This window comes from Neofelis nebulosa, chromosome 10 (genome assembly GCF_028018385.1).
Source record: "Neofelis nebulosa isolate mNeoNeb1 chromosome 10, mNeoNeb1.pri, whole genome shotgun sequence".
NCBI classification, from domain to species: Eukaryota; Metazoa; Chordata; class Mammalia; order Carnivora; family Felidae; genus Neofelis; species Neofelis nebulosa.
The window spans coordinates 13,938,394-13,951,180 of NC_080791.1; the positions used below are offsets into that span (position 1 = coordinate 13,938,394).

The 12,787-nt window shown below is 48.7% G+C and overlaps 1 long non-coding RNA gene across 1 annotated transcript in view; it reads right to left on the reverse strand.

Moving 5' to 3' along the window:
- Positions 1 to 12,787, reverse strand: part of LOC131486845 (uncharacterized) — a 162,488-nt gene that overhangs the window by 21,851 nt on the left and 127,850 nt on the right. The gene's annotated exons all lie outside the window — the stretch shown is intronic.

The window sequence follows — 12,787 nt, forward strand, 5'->3', positions numbered from 1 at the left end:
CAGCAAGTCCGGGTGGCGGTAACGGTGCATCTTCTTTTACTGAGTTAGTGGGTTAACGGGCACGTAAAACACACACAACTTGTCAGCCTGTTGGCTGCTGCCACCACCATAAATACTCTCCTGCCTCAGGCTCCACTGGATTGCTCGTCAGCTTGCTCTCTCCCTCCCTCTCCCTCTCCTTGTGATGCTGTTGGTTTGTTTGTTTTTCTGGGGTTTGTTGTTGTCATTGTTCTGTTTTTGTCAAAGTCTCTCTCTTCCCAACCTGCACCTCCTCCCTCCCTGAACAGCTAAAGGGTCCCTAGAAACATTATTATTTATTTATTTTCAATAGTTTTCCTGGGCAGTCGGTTCCTGAGAAGACTGAGCCTTGAAGGCTCAGATGCCTCTGCCGAGTTAATGTTTCGTTATCTGTCCCTTCCCAGGACACTCAGGTTCAAGGACAGAGGCAGCCCAGAGAGAGTTTCAGTCCATCGAAGGATGAGGCGCATGGCTTAGAGCACTTGCCAGATGCCTGACACCAGTGTCAGCTGTGCACACAGGCTCACGCTGCCCACCAGGGCAGGCACGAGGCCAGCACCGTCCCCAGCAGGCGGTGACCACGTGCACCTCCACCTACCCACACCTCCAAAACCCCACGCCCGCGTGCACGCACCCAGAAGTCCATATCTACACGCCCAGACCCCACCATACAAACATTCTCAGAAAATCCACATTCCGGATGGGTAGTCCTGAGGATCTACACTTGAAAGAGCGCACGCGCACCTGCAAGGTGCATTCTCCAGTCTGCACGTACACGCCTCATACACATATACTCTTGACGGCTTCGGTCTGCACGCACATGCCCAGGTCACCACACCCTCAACCGTCCACGTGTACATTCATGTGTGTACACACCACATCATCAACAGGCCATTATTCACATATATCCCCGCAAAGATGCTCCTTCAGTACTGACACTAATCACAGGTGCCCTCAAAACTGTCTATTTCTGCAGGCACGGTGCCCAACTATTTACATACACTACCAGGAGCTGAACCCTGTGTGCACACTTCCGATGTGCATATACCTCCAACAGACCACATCTGCACACACTCACCCCAGATACACCCAGCCTCAACCACCCACGTCTGCAAGCTGCACTTCTGCGTACACATCCGCTGTTTGCCGGCCATGTCTGCATGTGCCCACCCTACATACACACTTCCTGGGTATATCCCCAAACCTGCATGTCTGCCACATCCTCATAGAAACCGGTACTCCCACCAGCCTATCTGCGAGTCAGACTTTAATGTGTATTTCAGATATATTTGTAAGCACCTCATGTACACATACATACTTGATCCCCTTTGCTTATATCCCAGGCACATGAACTCTTAAGCCCTATCAGTATGTATATTCCATGTAAACATCCCATAATATTCTACTGTCTGTATGTTCACATTACATGTCCCCCGATAAGACACCAATTCTGCCCTTGCTCATACTCTGACGTCTTCCCGTCTTCATGCACATCTCAAATGTGTGTGCTCACACCTCTGAATGCCCTATTCTACATGTGCGTGCATATGGGTTACATAGACCCCAGTACATGGACGTACACACACTCAAGTCTGCCATTGCCACATGCAAAGGCAACCACGTACAGCTCCCTCTACCACCCCGTGCCTGTATCAAATGCCCACCATCAATTCAATTTAATTAAGACTGAACTAAACTCTTGGGCCTGGAGAAGAGTCTGTTTGCTGTTGGAAATAGGGAGATGAAAAAAACAGCATTGAGGAGGGTACTTGTTGGGATGAGCACTGGGTGTTTCATGTAAGTGATGAATCACTAAATTCTACTCCTGAAACCATTATTACACTGCCTGTTAACTAACTTGGAATTAAAAAAAAAAAAAGAAAAAAAAAAAAAAGAACAGGGACCTTACCCTCAGGGAGGTCTCTGTCTAGGAAGAGAAATGGACAAGAAAGCAGACAGTTACAACAAAAGCTGGTTAGTTCAGTCATGGAAATAGGTCTGCACACAAGCACACACCTTCAGGAGCTCCAGATTTACAGGAACATTCTACATGCATACAGATGCACAAATGAACACATCATTCACATCCCCACTCTGTGCCCAAACCCCACAATTTTAACCATGATCAGTCACTTCAATTAGGCATAGGGGCTTAAAAAGCCACCCATCAAGCGCCTCTCTCATGCTAAAGCTGCTGTTAGGGCAAGAATGTTCTCTCATGAGCACCGTCACTGCTTGGACTGAATCTCTCTTCTTGGCTGTTCACTGAGTACCTAGTCCAGCAGTGACACAGCCTTGGGTGTGGGGAGTGGTCTCTCCAACAATGGACCAACTTCATTCTCAGCCTGACCTCAGACAAGCCACAGGCTTTGAAGTTACCCTCTCCACTCTTTGCCTTCTACAGAGGCTGCTGTGGCCATGATAAGCCCAAGGGATCATTCCTGCTCACTCCTCCTTACTTGGGCTCCAGCAGCTCTGATACGCTTATTTTTTATAGTTAATCCAATTCCATTCTGAATTCCTAGGATTTTAGTGTCTAAAGCAGAGGTCAAACAACTATGCCTCATAGACCAAATCTGGCCCACCACCTGTTTTTGTAAATAAAGTTTTAATGAGACGCAGTCACACACATTTATTTAAGTATTGTCTATGGTTGCTTTGGGGCTGTAACAACTGACTTCAGCCTCAGTCTGAGACTGAGACTATGGCTGGTCAAACCTAAAATATTTACTATCTGACCCTTCACAGAAGGTGTTGGCCAAAGGGGCATCAAGTACGGAGATACTAGTCCTACTCTGGTCTTCTCTGGTTAAAACAGCACATTTTAAGAGGTAAATAGAGAAATTGCAGAGTGCAGAGGGAGAAGACCAGGAAGGAATTACTTCTTTAACTCATCAGATGTCGACGGAGTGCCTCCCATCTGCCGACACTCTGCTGGGCACCAGGTTACAGCAGTGAAAAGAACATAGCTCCTGTCCTCCTAAACTAAACAAGGCTATTAGAGGACATTAAACCACAGCTCATACAAGGACTGCATAGTGAGCAATGTGATAAATACTGAGAAGACAAAAAATGGGGAGTGTTGGGGCCAGGGAAACAAACTCAGAAATACTTTGATGGGTGACCTCAAATATGTGAGGGAATGATGTGGCAAAGGGATTGGACAAGCTCTCTGGGCTTTCCCAAGCGGGGTCTGGGACCAGAACAGCACAGGAAATACAGGAAGACCCTGTCTTAGTGAGTCAAGGAGATTTTAACCCTCAGCACTGCCCTACAATGGGCCCTGCACCACAAAAGCTTGTGTACTCCATATTATTAATGAAGGAGAATCATTTGGGGGATGGGTAGAGAGGACTGGTGCTTGGGATTGGCCTATATGATGTCTGTGCCCAAGTGTAAGGCTCACCATGGCTTCTCAAGATGATGCATCAAGCTAAGCTTTGACAATATTCCCTCTCCCTTCCCAGCATCCTTTGCTCCTGTTATGCAGACATAAGGGATGGCGGCCTCTCCCAACCTGGCTCTTGGGTGGGCCATGGGCAGCTCCTGTCACAGTGTGCTGTGAGGGCGTCCATCACTCCTGTGGTCGTCATGGGTTCCTACTTAAACCAGTTGAAAATAAGTTTCCATACCAACTGGCTTCTTCCAAGATCCTGAGAACCTCCTCCTCCTTCTCACAAAGGACCCCAACCTTTTTCCACTTGCTCTCTCCCCTCAAGCTCCAAACTTTTCCATCTCTCCTTTGAGTCTTCCAAGCCCCTCTCCTCTTCAGTCCCTCAGGTGGCATCCAAGGGGCCATGCCTGATCCTCTCTTGCAGAAGGTTCAAAGGAGGATGTCGAAGTTTGGCCTCATCCTTAACCCAGGATTCTTGGTGCCCACTCCTTGTTCATTCCCTCCCACCAGGGGCATACTTCCCAGATCTGGACATCAAAGACACAGATAAGAGCAAGAGGGATGAGAAGATGACAGCAAGAAAGAAGGCAGGATCAGGACAAAGAAAGGAAGCAAGCAAAATGCAAGACAAAATAAAAGGGCAAATGGGGAAAGCCTTAAGAACTCTGGTTTTAAGTGGTCTGCTAATTAAATAACAAGGGTTTGGTGGGGGAGCCCACCTTTCAAAATCCCCGCCAATGGCAAAGCTATGAAAACCCAAATAGCAAACATTTACTCAGAATTAACACGGAACAGATCCCATCAGGCAACCTTGGGGCTGTTTCTGGAGTCTTACCTTAATGTCTTGTGTGGCACTGGGGCCCAGGCGGGTACTAGACCTGGCGTAATATGCTAAACAAATCTAATGGTGTGCTTTATTTCCCCCCTCAGCAGAACCCTTAATTACGTATGTTGCAAATGCACAGAGAAAATGGATTAGCCAGAGCAGCTGTTCGATGCTGGAGCGGCACCCTCCCCAGAAGGCTTCGCAAGGAGACTGTGAGGAGGCCCTACGGGCCAGGCCGGGGAGCTGGCAGGAGTCTGGGAAGAGCAGGTGGGAGGCTACTGCAGGATCTGAATCTACAGCCACAAGCTGTCTGTTCCTTGGTGCCCCGACGGGAGAAGTGGGGCATGGGTTAGAGGGTGAGTGGTAGTGCGGGCCAGGCCAGTCCTGTGACCGCATGGGCTCAGCTTTTCGGCTCACTGCTAAGGCCATCGTCCTAGTCGACCCATGCAGAGCCATGCCTGAAGCCCTCACCGGTGCTAAGTGTCAGTAGGTCCTATGGCAAGGTGACTCACTACTGCCCCCTTGGAAGTTGCAGGAATCATGTCAGTTTCACAGTCACTTATGGTCTGTGAGAGGAGTCTACTAAGGGACATAGGAGGGCCTCTTCCCTGGAAGGACAAGTCAGAAAGCTAAGAACTTGGGGCTTTAACTGGGGAAGGCAGACCAGTTAATGGAAAGCAATAGAAGGTGCAAGGTATAAGGGCAGAAACCCACTTTGAAAAGAAACATCCTCCAGATGGACAGAGTCCTGATGCAACATGAACTGGACACTGGTCAGTGACAGAAGTATCACGAAGAGACCTGTCCCCTGAACTCAGGTCCGAGGCGCTGGTGTATGTGTGTGTGCACATGAGCGAGTGTGTGCGTGAAGAGGACTCTGCCTTAGACACAAAGGTCCTCATCTGTGTTGCCTTTGGTACTGCCATCCTGAGTGGGAGAACATCCAGCGGGCTGTGGTGGGATTCGTACCCAGGACCTGGGTTTGAGTCCCATCCTCCCACGTACCAGAAACTTTATAACCTTTCTGGGCCCAGCTTCTCCAACTAGCTTGGCCTATGAAAAACTGGCCTTGAACTTATCAGTAATAGTGCTTGAATCTGAATGTGTTGAGGGACCTGCGTACTTACAGGGGATCTCTCTCTCCCAGGGTTGTAGGAGGGGTATGCACTGAATCAGTGAAGGTGCTTTACGAACTGGAAAGTGCAATAACAATAACAGTAACAGTAGCATTTACTGAGCACTTACTATGTGCTAAGCACTATTCTAAACGTTTTACATGCTTTATCCCATCCAGTGCTCATAATACACCTACCTACAGGTCCTGTTTGTATCCTTATTATTCAGATGAGGACATTAAGGCAAAAAGAGATTACATCGATTCTCAAGGGTTGTACCACTAATAAGTGGGTGGAGTCAGGATTCAAACCCTGGCATCTTAATCCTATCTGCTACACACCTGTTATCAGTTATTGTTTCATATAAGACCATCACCCTTATATTAAAAAAAAACTGGAAGGTATTATGCTGACTGAAATAAGTAAGTCAGAGAAGACAGATATCATATGTTTTCACTCATACGTGGATCTTAAGAAACTTAACAGACGTCCATGGGGGAAGGGAAGGGGGAAAAATAGTTACAAACAGAGAGGGAGGGAGGCAAACCATAAGAGCCTCTTAAATACAGAGAACAAACTGAGGGTGGATGGTGGGGGTGGGGGAAAGGGGAAAATAGGTGATGGGCATTGAGGAGGGCGCTTGTTGGGATGAGCACTGGGTGTTGTATGTAAGCCAATTTGACAATAAATTTTTTTTTTTTTTTAAAAAGACCACCACCCAGTATCGGCTGGGCTTAGGACAGGGCAAGAGGAAGCAGGCCCATGCACCGCCCAGCAGCATGGGACACTGAAGGTGAAGGGAAACCTTTGGGTTCCAGTCACGTAAGCAGCAGGTGTAAGGGCACATGCTGCATTTAAAAGTCAGAACAAGGCTGTAGCGTAGGGCCAGGGCAGCAGTCTGGCCTGAGGAGGAGGAAGGGGGCACCATGCAGGGACAGTGGAGCTTTGAGAGCAACGTACTGCTAGTCCACCTGCTAATGATTCCTCCGAACATTGGTTCCACTCCATTCCATGAGACACATCTCTACGGAGCACCTACCTTGCACCAGGTATGGGGGACGAGATGAATGAAAAGTGTGGTCTGTGTCCTTCTGTAGCTTGTAGTCTACCAAGGAAGGCCAATACCACATGCGCCCTTGCAAGCATGAGGAGTCTAGAGGACAACGAGGCTTGGGTGTGTATTACTTAGGGCAGTGCTAACTGCTACGATGAACAGACCCCATGATGGCTCCAACTCAGAACTTCATCGTTCACTCACTCAGCAGGACAACACCAATACTCCCGGTTGGTGAGAGATGCTCTCCTCTGCTCTTCATTTCTCTTACAGACAGGATGACAGCAGCTCTGCCAGCTTCAACAGGAATCCTCCAAGGCCTCCCCGGGGGCACCATCAACGTCAGCAGAAGGGAAAAGAGCAAGGAGCGTGTGGGAAGTTTCTGTGGGCCAGGCTTGAGAGTAGCACAGATCAATCACTTTCTACTCACAGCCTAATGACCGGACCTCAATACAGGCCACACCTAACTGCAAAGGAAGAGCAGAGTCCCCACAGGCCACAGATTTGGTGAGGAGCCAGCAGATGGTCATAGCGGGCAATGGAGGATCTTGGCCCGCCATGTTCTCTCTGCTTGGAATGCCTCTCCTAGTCCCACTTCCCCTCTTTCTACACAGCCAACTCTGTGACTTCATGAACAATGGCACATACCAATTATAATGTTCTTTTTTCTTCTTGTACACATAAGCGCCTTCTATTCTCAAAAGCCCTATAAACATAATTGTCACTGATAACGTGACTTGCATTAGCAATACCGAGGGAAGGGAGGAGGCCTTTGATCACATGGGGGCCTATCTGGACAGGCAGCAAATAATAGCAAAAAGCAAGACATCAAGAGGGGACTCCAGAATTGAGTAGAGACAGGAATTCAGAACCCCAAGGAGCCAGCAGAACATAAGGTCACCTAGAGAATTCTCAAAACTACTGGGCAGAGTGACTCTCCAGAGGTGTGTGGGATGTTGACTCAGATTACTTTATTTAGAAATTAAGCAAAAGGTGAGATATGTTAATAAAATCTGGAGGACACCTAGAGAAAGGAATGAAGGACACGAGACAGTGTTTCACACATGTTCATCAGATGGAAGATTAACAGACACGATGCGTCGCTCCGTCCGGGGTGTCTGCTTCTCAGCCACCTCGTTACATAGGAATCGCTATGCCCAACTGACAGACAAGACAATCATTTCAAAGAAAGCCTCACAGCCCATGAACAGAGGAGCTGGATGCAAACTCAGGCACGGTCTTAACCACTACACTCCACTGCCTGAGAAAGGAGAAGAGCAAGAGGACAGAATCTACTAGGAGTTTGGGAAAGAGGTGGGCAGGTGGGAGATGCAATTGTGACGAGGAAGCAAGGCTGCCAAAGGCCAGACTTTCTGGAGACAGAGCCGCGGGCCAAAGAGGGCTAGAGGGCCCCCTGGCTCCTGAGGGAGGGAGGCTGGTGATCCCAGCTAGCCAGCCTCCCCAAAGGGAAAGAGAAGAAGCCTGCTCACCCAGACGGTGGTTGCTCCTCTCTGCTGGGGCAGAAGGAAGGGAGTTCTTGGCAATGCTTGACTTGCTAAGCCTCAGGGGAGAAAAACCAGGGAGTTGGTGAGAGCAGCTCCCTAAGGTGCCTTGGGCGTGATGCAGCGCTTTCCAGCAGGGAGCGAAATCAGGAGGAAGGGAATCAAGACCAGATGGAGTTAGTGTTCCAGCAAGTGCACGTGGTTTTAGAAATGAAGGAGAAACGTGGATTGAGGCCAAATCCAGTTCGCAGGGTTCCACAAACCTGCAGTCCCTGGGGAATCATGCAGACACAGGATGTTGGGGCTGGGAGGCATTTCAGAGATCATCCTGCCCGGCTGCTCCTTTTACAATGGGGGAAACTGAGACCTGGAGAGAGTAGGTCAGCGCAAGGGTCAGGGCCGTATCCCAGATCCCTGCTCCCCGTTATTGTCACCGAGACCAAGGAGGCATGTAGGCAGCAGGCCTGCTTTTCACTCCTCCCTCTGCACCAACTCTGTGGAGCACCACTAACCAGGAGGTGCTAAAGCCTTGGGGGCTGCTGAGGTGCAGGGTTTTGTGCAGATGTCTCTTCATCCACCCCCTGCCCACTTCTTCCACGGAAGGTCCCTACTCCAGGGTCTCTAAATGCTTCAGTAGCTGTATGACCTTGGCAAGACACTTTGCCTCTCTGACTCAATTTCTTTCCCCAGGAAAGGGTGCTATAGGGCAAGAAAATCATTGAGTTCTGTGCTTTTCCTGTGCCCACAAGAACTATGATGTCAGGATAAAGGCTGATGTTGGGAAAAGGTAACCAAGATTGTCAGAGCGGACAAGCAGACCCTCTCCTAACACTGGTGTTGGGGGAGGGGGCAAGGCAACCAAGGCCCCCAAATCATGGGTCTAAATGCTTAAAAGGTACAATGAATATAACAAACTGATAAAATACGCTTACCCCCCTACCTTGACAAATACATCTTCATGATGACAAAATTGAAAAATCTAGGTGTAAAACCACAGATTTCTTTTTATATGACTTAAAGTTGGCAACTCTTAAAGATAGATGAATTTAATCATTATTGCACATGTTTGGGTGCTGACAATGTTTGGATGAGTAATAAAACAAAGATAAAATAATTCAAAAACAATTGTGTATTTACTCCAAAATTATTTTTCTTGCCTTTATTTAAAGAGTCCCTAATTATGTTGTCATAATCGAGACGTTTACATAATTTGTGTTCTGTTGAGATTAATGCCAACTTAGACATCTCTTGAGGTATTGTAGTTCTTAGATAGTTTTTTTCTTGTTGTTGTTGTTAATTTCAATTTGAAGAAACTTCTCTGCAGAGGCAGGATAAATTAGAAATGACAATACAATTCTTAAAGCCCCACATCTATGTATTCAGAAATAAGCAGAGAATTTTACTTATTTTCAAACACTATAATATGGCCACATATGATAAATTATCATTTCAGGGAATGATATAAAACAGTTGATTTTCATCCTGTTTCTCACGGGATAGAGTAACATAGGCGTTCTGCATGATACTTTATGCATGTTACATCTAGACTTACAGATGGACAAAAGTAAGAGAAACGGGAGTTGTTTAATACTGCAAAGTGTTTCTGATTTTTTATATACAACTATTGCAAATACCACACTAATTAATGAATACCTCCATGAATTTGAATTTGAACACAAAGAAAACAAGAAAATGGATGCTCAGCGCTGTGGACAGTTCATTATGAAAGAATCTATTTCATTGTGCTATCTGAGAAGGATTTGACAAGTTAATTAATTGGCCTTCTATCTAAGCACTTCCACTGCTTAAATCCTAGTTTGCCCACCATCCACCCCAAAACACTGTCTCCCTGATGTGGGCAGCAGCACAACCCAGCACCTTCATAGCAACCTAACCCAGCCACCTTTTGTTTCAAGAACAGAGGGCAAAAGACCGGGAGAAGGCCCTCCCTGGGGCATGATTCATGGCAGTCCTGAGAGTGGCTGTTTAGGGTTACAGGTCCCACCAAACCAACACTGAGCACTGGAACCCGCTAACAGAGGGACCCAAGTGTTTTCTTATAAATAGATGTATTAGCGTGGGGGGCTTGCAGAGTATGTGGAGCTTCCAAAGTGTAGGAGAAAGCCTCCCCTTGTCCAGAGAAGAGTGTCGCTGGAAATTTCAAGCTGGAAGGGATGAGGCTGGGAGGCTACCTGATGCCGCCTGGGGGCAAGAACCTCTAGGATCATGTCCAGCTTCCTTCTAAGAGCACACGCTAGCCTCCCGAGCCCTATCCTCTCCTGTCCTGTCACTCACCCAGCTGTCTCACCAGACCACTCAGACTTCCCTGCCATGTGCTCACACCCCCCTGTGACTTTGCTCTTGTGGTTACATCCACGTGTCTTTCCCCCTTCCCTTTGTTTAACTGGTTTATTAAATGGTTTATTAAACAGTTTCTATTCAGTGGGGCATAAATACAACATATTTTTTTCAAGCCATCCCTTCCATCACATTCTTTGGATTCTCTCATTAACAGATACCCTAACTTTCTGGTTCCTTTCCCGGATCTGGATCCTTTGGTGCTGAGGCCAGGAAGGGGGGCGGGCATTTAGAAATGATGGCTGGGGTCATTGTGTGGAACTGGCAGCCTGACAACATGGGGAAGGCCTTGGTCTCTAACGGTTCAGTTTGGTCCCATCCCCTGCTGGTGGCTTTGCCTGTGTGCAGGTATATATGGTGGTCTTGGATTAGTGTTGGCTTTACCTATTCCTCCAGTGCTGAGCACATGTCAGGAAGAGCAGCCATGGCTACCTCAGGCCCCTGCCAGTGGTCTACCCCCCGGAGAAGGCCGTCGCTTCATGCAGTGGACAGGCCCCATACCAACCGCTCCTCCTCCAGACACCTTGTCCTTCCACATCAGTGAGGTCTTCTGAGTTTTCTTTGGTACTCTCTGAGAGCTGGAGGGACGTAGGATGGAGGGGAGACCCCCCCCCTTCCCTTCCCCTCCCTTCCCAGATTTACAACACTGCGGTTCCTTCTGGCCTTGGCCCAAACCACTCTGGACTTCAACTTCTGTGCTCTGCACTCCCCATTCCCTGGCTCCCGCTTCAGAAAAATCAGGAAAGACACAAGCAGAGGACACAAGTCAAACCTGTGCGAGAACCCCTCGCTGTCCGCATCTCCAGTCAAAGCCCGGAAGTGTCTACTTTGTCCTGGGAGTGATGTGTCATCTCTCCTCCTATAGGCACTCCCAACCTCTCTGAATAATTCCCTCAGAGCCACTCTCAGCTGGCTTGGGAGAGAGAGAGAATTCTAAATAGTCTCCACAAAATCAGCGGCCGGCCCCTCTCCCTTCTTCTACACACTGGGACGTTGGACACTAGAATGTGCTGTGGGGCAGGGGGTGACAGGGCCCGATCAGCTTCTTAACAAGCCCCAGATGTTGGTATCTCTATTTAGGATGCGGTTCTCTTATCATTTCTCTGCACCCAGCTGCTGACCCCACTGTTGGTCCAGTCCCCTCACACACTTGGCCAGTGGAAGATCCTGGTTAGGTCTCAGCCCTCTGCCGGGTCTGCCCCAGCCTCCCAAGCTGCCAGCCTCTCCTCCAGGCTCCCACCGGGGTTTGGATTCATTCTGGGTCTACTGTGGTGCGCTTAGATGTTTGCAACTGTTTTCTCTGGCATGTCTGTGAGTACCCAATGGTCAAGGAGTGGGCTTAGGCATCTTGTACCCCCAGGACACACCACTGGGCCTGGCGCCTCACAGGCACACACTGCCAGCTTGTCGAAGGAAGGAAATGAGATGGATGGACTTAATTAGGGAATAACGAATGAGTCAGTTATTGAGTAAAGGAAGGAACTCATCAGCAAGTGAGTGACCAAAGGAAGCAGTGAATTATTGCAAGCCTTTCCTTGGCCCCCTTCCTGTTGTCCAGCCTCCCCGGGGAGCTCCCAGCAAGCCCATCTGCAGCCGGCCCTCAGCTCATCAGATTCTAGGAGAGCGGTCTGCCCCACCCCTGGTAATGGAACTGTTAGCTCAGGAGGCAACAGTCTCACCGTGTAAAATCACTGTCTATTCTAGTCAAATTAACTAGGTAATACTCTGCATTAGTGTAAAATTCTCCATCAAACCATGAAGACTGCCGTTTAAAACATTCAAGGCCCGAGTAGGGGAGGAGAGGGCAGACAACGCAAGAACCAGCACTTTTTCCTGGAAAGCAATGTTTGAAAGGCCTCCCAGCCTCTCCAAGCAGGGAGGAGTCCCACCTGGGATTGTTGAGAGCCCGGGCTGCAGGCTGCCGGCTGCTCTAGCCTCCACTCCCCGGGCTTCTGAGTGACTCCTCTGGTCTTACTTCTTGGGGTCACCACCCCTATGCCGTGCCCTTCCTCCGAGGGCTCAGTTGGTTGATGCTGAGACTGTAGAGGGAAGGACAAGATGAAATCTCCAGCACAAACATGCGAAGTCATCTGCTGGTGCCCCCTGCTCCACAAAGAAGCCACCCTGAACCAACTGGAGACCATGATTAATTCTCAGAACCCCAAAGGTCTAGCCACCTTATGCTCCCAGTGGTGCCTAGGGGTCCCCCTAGAGGCCCCACTATCGAATTGAAAAGTGACCGTTCCTGAACCCGGCTAGATATTAAGGGGAGCATCTTTAGCATTTACTGGGCACCTTCCACAGTCAGATGATAGGCAGTGGAGGAGAGAGCTTCTTTGGGGATCACAGACCTAGATTTGAGGTAGCCTGTGAGCCCAGGAAATGGGACTACGCTTCCTTTACCTTTCGCACACCCTCAATTGGCACCCAATTGGTGCTGGGCAAATGCTACAACAGACACTTGCGTTCGGGAATAAAAAGTGAACCAACAGAGCCAGGGATACGAGGCACCTGCACATA